The sequence below is a fragment of the Triticum urartu genome, chromosome 2 (assembly GCF_003073215.2).
Source record: "Triticum urartu cultivar G1812 chromosome 2, Tu2.1, whole genome shotgun sequence".
Taxonomy (NCBI): Eukaryota; Viridiplantae; Streptophyta; class Magnoliopsida; order Poales; family Poaceae; genus Triticum; species Triticum urartu.
In genome coordinates this window covers 391,234,999-391,245,804 of record NC_053023.1, presented here as the reverse complement: position 1 = coordinate 391,245,804, position 10,806 = coordinate 391,234,999, and positions in this window count along the sequence as shown.

Here is a 10,806-nt window from a genome sequence, read left to right as displayed (position 1 = left end):
TCATTCTTATTCCTTCTCTATCTTGTTTTAACCGGAGTGTTGTCGTAATTGATCCTTATCGTTCCTTGTACATCTCGTTTCAACTGGAGTGCTTGAATGTATTTCTTGTCCATTGTAACCCTTTTCTTATGTCTTTCAACCTACAAGGTTCTCGTGATGTTTCTTGATCCTCTTTTCTAACGAGTGTTTTCAACTTCATTCATCTCTGTTGTATTCTTTCTTTCCAGTTGGTCAACCTCTCAAGGTTCTTTGGTTTCATGCGTTTGTCGAAGAAGCAACTTAGATCCACCTCTTCTCTTCCTCTTTCGTTTCTCTCCGGTGCCATCCTTAGATATCGGGTCGAGATCTCTTGTAAGTGGAGGAGAGTTGTGACGCCCAAAGACCGGCGCTCCAGATGCCTTCCATGGTTTCCTAGATTTGTTGTGTGATTTGTTTTTGCCTGTTGCATTCATCATTGCATCATGTGCATTGCATCATGTCATCATGCCATCATGTCTTTAATCTGTCCAAATCAACTAAATAAATCGTATGGATCTTCGATCCATTTAAATCGAGGGAATTCACATGGTGAAATTCTCTTTAAAACATACCAAAGTCTCCTACTATTATTAGGGAGCTATTAAAAATATTCCAATAATTTGGAATGACCCATAAACACACTTGCAAATATTCCCCATGTCTTTTCTACTTCAAGTTTGACTTCAAAACCTTGCCCGCAATTCTCTTCCCATTTGCCGAGGTTCCTCCAAAAATTTCAACATTTTTGGACACTTCAATAACCAAGTCCTAGTTCAAACCCATTTGAATTAAATTCAGATGAGTTTGAATTTACATCATTCAATCTTGGCCATTTCTATTTTCCCGGACCAAGCACATTTTTATGAGTCCGGGGAAATTAACCTCATGCCAAATTCTACCCCTAACCCCTTCCTTTTCTTCTCCTTTCCTTTGTTATTTTCCTGTTTTTGGAGGTTAGTGGGTAGTGAGAGATCGGTGAGAAGGCCATCAGCCCAGCCAGGCAGACCCATCTGCGCCTAGGTGCAACCCCCTTTCTACTGGGCCAGCCTCTAAGGCCCAGCCACTCTAACCCTAGCCCGCACCCAGCACCCATCTCACCCCTCGCTCCCTTCCCCTCATTCCCTCTGCTCGCCGCCGCTTGCACGATCCCACGCACGCAGCCTCGATCCCCCATCTCTCTTGCTCTTCTCTCGACCCATCCCCGCGGTCAAGCCCCACACCCACACAACTCCATCCCCGCAGCCCTCCTCGCTCGATCTTGAGCGCCCCGCGCCTCTCCACCTCCGCACCAGTCGGAGCCCTCGCCGGCTACCCCGGAGCCGCGCCGCTCCTTCCGCACGCCGCCGTCCGTGACCACCAGGAGGCCGCAGCCTCGTTCCTCCCCGTCAATGAACCGCACCATCGCTCACCTCGTGCCTCTACTGCCGCCGACCAAGGCCGCTGGAGCAAGCCCGCTATCGACCTCCTCGGCCACTCAGGTCGTGTCATCCCTTCGTCGCCCCCTCCTCCTCTCCTGCCGTGCTCTGGCCCCGTCTCCACACGCGCACGTCCACCACCACCATCTTGCTCCATCGCCCGCTTCCCCTGTTTCTCCTTCCCACACGCTGGCTCCTTCTCCCTCACGCTGAATCCTTGCTGCTGCCTGCGTTCGCCCACCACTTGCAGCTGACGAAGCAGGAGCTACTCGTCGTGGCTCTGCCTCCACCAGCAGCTGTCGGATTTCGGGTTCCGGAAAAACCATTAATGTTCGAACACTGGGGTGCGCGCGAAGATCTCTCCCTCACCGATCACGCCCTCAAGCACTTCACGATCTCAAAGGCTAGCACGACGAGCTCGCAACACAAGAGACACAAGATTTATACTTATTCGGGCCACCGTTGCGGTGTAATACCCTACTCCAGTGTGGTGTGGTGGATTGCCTCTTGGGCTGAGGACGAACAGTACAAGGGGAAGAACAGCCTCCTGAGGCGAGGTGTTCTTGTGCTTGGTGGATGTGAGGATGGGTTCCCTCCCCCCTACTGTGGTGGCTAATCCTATTTATAGAGGCTCTGGTCCTCTCCCCAAATATTGAGAGGGAAGGGAGCCAACAATGGCCAATTTGAGAGGGGACAACTAGTACAAGTTATCCTGACAAAAGCAGTCTTCGCCTACCAAAGGCTCTGGTGATGACGCCGTCTTGGGCTCCACGATGACCTCTGTCCTACCGTCCTGCTGGTCTTGGTCTCGTTGCGCCGATATGGAAACCTTTGCTTGACGCCTCTATACTCTTCGTCTGCGCTTGCCTCCTTAACACCAAAGAGGAAACAAAGACACTGTGAGCGCTGGCGCCTGCCTGGCACCCACCTGGCCTCGATCTTCATGGCTCACGTCATTGGAACCTTGCGAAGTTTGCCTGGCCTTGATCTCTCCGCCCATCGCGAGCCAGCCTGGTGAGGCCACTCCTAAGGAGGTCTTGTGTCGTCCGCCTTGCGAGCCTTGGCCCCTCGCGAGGGTCTTGAATGCTTGTTGGTGAAGTTGGGTCATACGGGCCCGCTTGCAGCGCCACGCCGTGGGCCGCAGGCAGGCATGCCTGGGGACCCCCGTTCCCAGAACACCGGCAGTAGCCCCCGGGCCCAAGGCGCGCTCGGGCTTGGCTTCGAGGCGAAGCCAAGGGGCAAGTGCGGAGCACCGCGAGCCCCAATAGCCTGCGGCCTTGGTCGACGCGTGGTGGTTGATTGGACGTGGGCGTCTCCGCTTCCCCACGTAGCCTCGGCAACTGCCCGACCTGATGAGTCCCTGTTGCATGCAAGGAAAAACCATCATTATTACCTTAGATCATGGAGGTCGGCGATTGGCCTCCCTTTGGCTATAAATGGGAGGTGGGGGCGGAGCCCCATCACCTGTCTCTCCTCTACCTCTCCCGCTTCTTCTCCTTCCTTGCTCCACTCCTTGCTGGTGCAGTCATGGCGCGGATTCGGAGGTTCTCGGCCACGGAGAAGGGCAAGGCTCCACTCAATGAGCCCGAGCTGCTCCCGCCGAAGAAGACGAGGTCCCATCGTCGCGACATGGTTGTGAGGCCGGTGGTGTCGCGGCCGTGGTATGAAAGGCTGCCTCCTGGGTACCAGTTTCCCTTGTATGCTCACGCCGATGATTCCGGAGGGAGGAGCGATGAGCGCCGTCGCCCGCGCCAGGGCCGTGGCCGTCGTGCCGCGGAGGCGCACGCCATCGCCCCAGGTGTCCATGCTGTGGACTCGCGCGAGTTCGTGTTGTGGGCAGCGATGCCCCCGAGCACTTGGATTCGCTTCCCTTCCTTCTTCTCTGCAGAGATGCCGCCAAGGGGGCCCCTCGAGCTTTAGCTGCAGCACGCCAGCTGCGACGCCCCGGCGACTCGAGCGGAAATCGAAGTCATTGCCTTCGGGAGGATCTTCATGACCCGAGGCTGGGGCAAGATTACCCGAGTCTGCCGCGCGGAGGGCGCCCTCGTGATCCACTTCGAGTACGATGGCGCCTCCATGTTGTTCTTCAAGCTCTTCGACGAGGAAGGCTGCCGCCTGGAGTGCTGCCCTGAAGGAGGTCACCAGGACGGTGCAGCGGCGGGCAATCGGCCTGCCGCAGGCCTCGCCTGCAGCTCCTCCAGCGACAGCGGTGACTCCTGGTGGTCCAGCGACTCTCCCGAGCTTTCTGAGATTCCGGAGACGAGCGAGGACAGCTACGTTCCCCCAAGCTCTCGCCGAGCCCGGAGCAGGGCTGCAGCGTCTGTCCACCACCGTCGATGATCTGGATGGGTTGGCACTGACCTCTCATGGCCCACTATTGATGATGGCGTCGGCGTCGTCCGACGCGTGTAGATAGAGCTCCTAGGGTTTCCTTTCTTTTTTTTCCCTGCGAGGAATCGAACGGACCCCGCTGGGGCGTGTAAGGCTCTGTAATGTCCTTTGTTGATATTATCCTTATTATGAAGTTGTGCGTGTGCGTGCTCCTTTCCGGCTCAGTTTCCCCTTTCCAACCTCGCGACGGCATGGTGCTCTATGCCGACAAGTCCTGGTCCCCAGGTAGGCTTCAGCCATCACTGGTATGCCAAATCGCGTTGCCGTGGTCAAGGCCAGGAGGTGAGCGGCCTGAGGTCCGGTAAGAGCCCCTGAGACGCGATGCTCAGGAGGTCCCCTTTGGCACGCAAGCGACCGCCGAGGGGTAAGAGAGGGAGATTATGTTGCCGCAGCGGGGCAACACAAATTAGAACTCTACGCTGTAGCGGTTGGTTGACCCGAGCATGAAACTTATCTTGGCAATCCAGGGTTGATCATTCGCGAGACACTAGGCTTGGGCGTCGACCACTGCTGAGTAGCTAGGTTAGGCCCGTGCGGGCCTCCCCCCTCTTCTCCATGTTCTTCTTGGTGCTCTATGTCCTCAGGTCCTGGCCCTCGAGCGAGCTCAGCCGCTGCTGGTATGCCAGTTCGTGATGCCGTGGTCAAGGCCAGGGGGTGAGGGCTGGAGAGCCAGTAATTGCTCCTGAGTCGTGATGCTCAGGTGCCCCCCTTTTAACACGCAAGCGAATCGCATGGGAAAAGAGAGAGAGTCCGCGGTACCGGCCGTTGTAGCCTTCAGGAAGTTCCTGCAAGTTAGCGTGAGGAAGGGCAGCAATCGCCATGGTGATTGCCGGTCTGCCTCTGGTACGTGGAAGGGGACTCTCTACTGCGGAGAGCCCCCGGGGCGTGTACAGCCCCGCCCTGACACGTGGCTTGCACGACAGGGTTAGACGAGGTGTGTCTGGGCACTCGTGAGCCAGCATGGGACTCACGAGGCCCTACCTCAAGGCGGGTTGCGCCTCGTCTTGATTCTTGTTTGCTGTGTTGGTCCTAAGAGGTGGTTAGACAACCTGCGCCCAACGAATCTCCTGAGGTTATCGCGTGAGAAAGCCAAGCACCAATGGCCCCAGGAGGTGACGTGAACAGGGCCGGACCACCAGGCAGAGCTCGGCTGTTGGATTTATCAACGCTGCAGGGATGGACCCGAGCACAAACGCTGTGCCTAACTCTCTCACGCGAAGGGTCCTGAAGAAAGACGACCGGCACGCGGCTCACACGGTGGGCGACAATCAAGCAGGTGATAGTCATAGATAGATTAAGCTTGGAAAGCAAACTAGCTCAGGTAAATGCATCAGCGATACGCGCCACTGGGTCCGGCCCGAGCGGCTTGGGGATGATGCAGCCCGAGGGGCGCCCCCAGTAAGGTAAGCTAAAGACATAAAAAAGAAGGGCTACATGCCACAGGGACGGGCCCACACGGCCTGGGAATAGTGCAGCCCTGAGGGCACTCCCAGCTAAATAAACTTGGAAAATGTCACCTGGTTCCATTGATGAAGGGGTGTTGAGGCAGCTGAAGGTACGCGGCAAAGGGGTTGCTCCTCACAAGCCACCGGGGCCCTGAGCCTCGGGAGGCTCTGGGGGTCCAGGCGGTTCCCTGAGGACCGTCGCCATCTCTACCCGGACCGCGTGGTGCCTGGCCTCCTGACCCACCATGACGCTCCGCTGGCTGCGTTGGAAGGCAGCAGCCACGCTCGGCATGCGAACGTAGCTGTGAGGTGGACCTTCGCAGCGCCCAACACGCGAAGGCCAGAAGCGCTCCTGAGATGCAGCTCGGTTGAGCCCTGGTATGTCGATGCAGACGCGCAGCTCACCACCCTCGCCTGGGTGGGGAGCAACGCCAGGTGGGCGGCGATCGCCGCGTATTGCTCTTGCTTCCTGAAGCTCCTGAGAGACCTTGGTGATGAACTCCTGAGCGTCGGCCGCTCCTTGCCCGGTGTCCTCCTAAGGCAGACGTGCCGCGAAACACGCCTCCAAGTGGTGCCCGAGCGCCTCCCTCGTAATGTTGGCAAGGTTTGAGGCCCTCTAGAAAAGAGCCCCCGAGCCCTGCCCAAGGAGGGCGCTGGGCACGCCTTCCTATGCGACAAAGGAAGGTGCCCCAGGTGCGGGCGCTGATCCTGACGAGGTACCGCTTGCGGCGCTGCCCTCCCGAGGTCTGGCACGGAGTAGCTGCTTCTTCGTCTTGGGGACGACCTCATGTTGGGGAATGTAGTAATTTCAAAAAAATTCCTACGCACACGCAAGATCATGGTGATGCATAGCAACGAGAGGGGAGAGTGTTGTCCACGTACCCTCGTAGACCGAAAGCGGAAGCTTTAGCACGACGCGGTTGATGTAGTCGTACGTCTTCACGATCCGACCAATCAAGTACCGAACGCATGGCACCTCCGAGTTCAGCACACGTTCAGCCCGCTGACGTCCCTCGAACTCCGATCCAGCCAAGTGTTGAGGGAGAGTTTCGTCAGCACAACGGCGTGGTGACGATGATGATGTTCTACCGACGCAGGGCTTCGCCTAAGCACCGTTATAGTATTATCGAGGTGGACTATGGTGGAGGGGGGCACCGCACACGGCTAAAAGATCAAACGATCAATTGTTGTGTCTCTAGGGTGCCCCTGCCCCCGTATATAAAGGAGCAAGGGGGGTGCGGCCGGCCAAGAGAGAGGGCGCGCCAGGAGGAGTCCTACTCCCACCGGGAGTAGGACTCCCCCCCTTTCCTAGTTGGATTAGGACTTGGGAGGGGGAAAGAGGAGGGAGAGAGGAAGGAAGGGGGGCACTGCCCCCCCCTCCTTGTCCTATTCGGACTAGGGGGAGGGGGGCGCGGCCCAGCCCTGGCCACCTCTCCTCTTCTCCGTAAAGGCCCACTAAGGCCCATTAACCTCCCGGGGGTTTCGGTAACCTCCCGGTTCTCCGGTAAAATCCCGATTTCACTTGGAATACTTCCGATATCCAAACATAGGCTTCCAATAATCAATCTTCATGTCTCGATCATTTCGAGACTCCTCGTCATGTCCGTGATCACATCCGGGACTCCCAAAAACCTTCGGTACATCAAAACATATAAACTCATAATATAACTGTCATCGAAACGTTAAGTGTGCTGACCCTATGGGTTCGAGAACTATGTAGACATGACCGAGACATGTCTCCGGTCAATAACCAATAGCGGAACCTGGATGCTCATCTTGGCTCCCACATATTCTACGAAGATCTTTATCGGTCAGACCGCATAACAACATACGTTGTTCCCTTTGTCATCGGTATGTTACTTGCCCGAGATTCGATCGTCGGTATCTCAATACCTAGTTCAATCTCGTTACCGGAAGGTATCTTTACTCGTTCCGTAACACATCATCCCGCAACTAACTCATCAGTTGCAATGCTTGCAAGGCTTATAGTGATGTGCATTACCGAGTGGGCCCAGAGATACCTCTCCGACAATCGGAGTGACAAATCCTAATCTCAAAATACGCCAACCCAACAAGTACCTTCGGAGACACCTGTAGAGCACCTTTATAATAACCCAGTTACGTTGTGACATTTGGTAGCACACAAAGTGTTCCTCCGGTAAACGGGAGTTGCATAATCTCATAGTCATAGGAACATGTATAAGTCATGAAGAAAGCAATAGCAACAAACTAAATGATCAAGTGCTAAGCTAACGGAATGGGTCGAGTCAATCACATCATTCTTCTAATGATGTGATCCCATTAATCAAATGACAACTCTTTGTCTATGGCTAGGAAACATAACCATCTTTAATCAACGAGCTAGTCAAGTAGAGGCATACTAGTGACACTGTGTTTGTCTACGTATTCACACATGTATCATGTTTCCGGTTAATACAATTCTAGCATAAATAATAAACATTTATCATGATATAAGGAAATAAATAATAACTTTATTATTGCCTCTAGGGCATATTTCCTTCAGTCTCCCACTTGCACTAGAGTCAATAATCTAGTTCACATCGCCATGTGATTTAACGCCAATGGTTCACATCACCATGTGATTAACACCCATAGTTCACATCGTCATGTGACCAACACCCAAAGGGTTTACTAGAGTCAATAATCTAGTTCACATCGCTATGTGATTAATACCCAAAGAGTACTAAGGTGTGATCATGTTTTGCTTGTGAGGGAAGTTTAGTCAACGGGTCTGTCACATTCAGATCCGTATATATTTTACAAATTTCTATGTCTACAATGCTCTGCACGGAGCTACTTTAGCTAATTGCTCCCACTTTCAATATGTATCCAGATTGAGACTTAGAGTCATCTGGATCAGTGCCAAAACTTGCATCGACATAACCCTTTACAACGAACCTTCTGTCACCTCCATAATCGAGAAACATATCCTTGTTCAACTAAGGATAAGTTTGACCGCTGTCCGGTGATCTACTCCTAGATCACTATTGTACTCCCTTGACAAACTCAGTGTAGGGTATACAATAGATCTGGTACACAACATGGCATACTTTATAGAACCTATGGCTGAGGCATAGGGAATAACTTTCATTCTCTTTCTATCTTCTGTCATGGTCGGGCTTTGAGTCTTACTCAATTTCACACCTTGTAACACAGGCAAGAAACTCTTTCTTTAACTGTTCCATTTTGAACTACTTCAAAATCTTGTCCAGGTATGTACTCATTGAAAAAACTTATCAAGCGTCTTGATCTATCTCTATAGATCTTCATGCTCAATATGTAAGCAGCTTCACCGAGGTCCTTCTTTGAAAAACTCCTTTAAAATACTCCTTTATGCTTTGCAGGATAATTCTACATTATTTCCGATCAACAATACGTCATTCACATATACTTATCAGAAATGTTGTAGTGCTCCCACTCACTTTATGTAAATACAGGCTTCACCGCAAGTCTGTATAAAACTATATGCTTTGATCAACTTATCAAAGCGTATATTCCAACTCCGAGATGCTTGCACCAGTCCATAGATGGATCGTTGGAGCTTGCATATTTTGTTAGCACCTTTAGGATTGACAAAACCTTTTGGTTGCATCATATACAACTCTTCTTTAAGAAATCCATTAAGGAATGTAGTTTCGACATCCATTTGCCAGATTTCATAAAATGCGGCAATTTGCTAACATGATTCGGACAGACTTAAGCATCACTACGAGTGAGAAAATCTCATCGTAGTCAACACCTTGAACTTTGTCAAAAACCTTTTTCCGACAAGTCTAGCTTTGTAGATAGTAACACTACTATCAGCGTCCATCTTCCTCTTGAAGATCCATTTATTTTCTATGGCTTGCCGATCACCGGGCAAGTCAACCAAAGTCCACAATTTGTTCTCATACATGGATCCCATCTCAGATTTGATGGCCTCAAGCCATTTTGCGGAATCTGGGCTCATCATTGCTTCCTCATAGTTCGTAGGTTCGTCATGGTCAAGTAACATGACCTCCAGAACTGGATTACCGTACCACCCTGGTGCGGATTTCACTGTGGTAGACCTACGAGGTTCAGTAGTAACTTGATCTGAAGTTATATGATCATCATCATTAGCTTCCTCACTAATTGGTGTAGGAGTCACAGGAACAGATTTCTGTGATGAACTACTTTCCAATAAGGGAGCAGGTACAGTTACCTCATCAAGTTCTACTTTTCTCCCACTCACTTCTTTCGAGAGAAACTCCTTCTCTAGAAAGGATCCATTCTTAGCAACGAATGTCTTGCCTTCGGATCTGTGACAGAAGGTGTACCCAACATTCTCCTTTGGGTATCCTATGAAGACACATTTCTCTGATTTGGATTCAAGCTTATCATGTCGAAACTTTTTCACATAAGCATCGCAACCCCAAACTTTAAGAAACGACAACTTTGGTTTCTTGCCAAACCACAGTTCATAAGGTGTCATCTCAACGGATTTAGATGGTGCCCTTTTTTAACATGAATGCAAATGTCTCTAATGCATAACCCCAAAATGATAGTGGTAGATTGGTAAGAAACATCATAGATCGCACAATATCTAATAAAGTACGGTTACGACGTTCGGACACACCATTATGTTGTGGTGTTCCAGGTGGCATGAGTTTTGTGAAACTATTCCACATTGTTTTAATTGAAGGCCAAACTCGTAACTCAAATATTTCACCTCCGCGATCATATCGTAGAAACTTTTATTTTCTTGTTACGATGATTCTCCACTTCACTCTGAAATTCTTTGAACTTTTCAAATGTTTCAAACTTATGTTTCATCATGTAGATATACCCATATCTGCTCAAATCATCTGTGAAGGTTAGAAAATAACGATACGCGCCGCGAGCCTCAACATTCATCGGACCACATACACCAGTATGTATGATTTCCAACAAATCTGTTGCTCGCTCCATTGTTCCGGAGAACGGAGTCTTAGTCATCTTGCCCATGAGGCATGGTTCGCAAGCATCAAGTGATTCATAATCAAGTGATTCCAAAAGCCCATTAGCATGGATTTCTTTATGCGCTTTACACCAATATGACCTAAACGGTAGTGCCACAAATAAGTTGCACTATCATTATTAACTTTGCATCTTTTGCCTTCAATATTATGAAAATGTGTATCACCACGATCGAGATCCAACAAACCATTTTCATTGGGTGTATGACCATAGAAGGTTTTATTCATGTAAACAGAACAACAATTATTCTCTAACTTACATGAATAACCGTATTGCAATAAACATGATCCAATCATATTCTTGCACAACGCAAACACTAAATAACATTTATTTTAGGTTTAACACTAATCCCGAAAGTATAGGGAGTGTACGATGATGATCATATCAATCTTGAAACCACTTCCAACACACATCGTTACTTCACCCTTAACTAGTCTCTATTTATTCTGCAACTCCTATTTCGAGTTACTACTCTTAGCAACTGAACCAGTATCAAATACCGAGGGGTTGCTATAAACACTAGTAAAGTACACATCAAT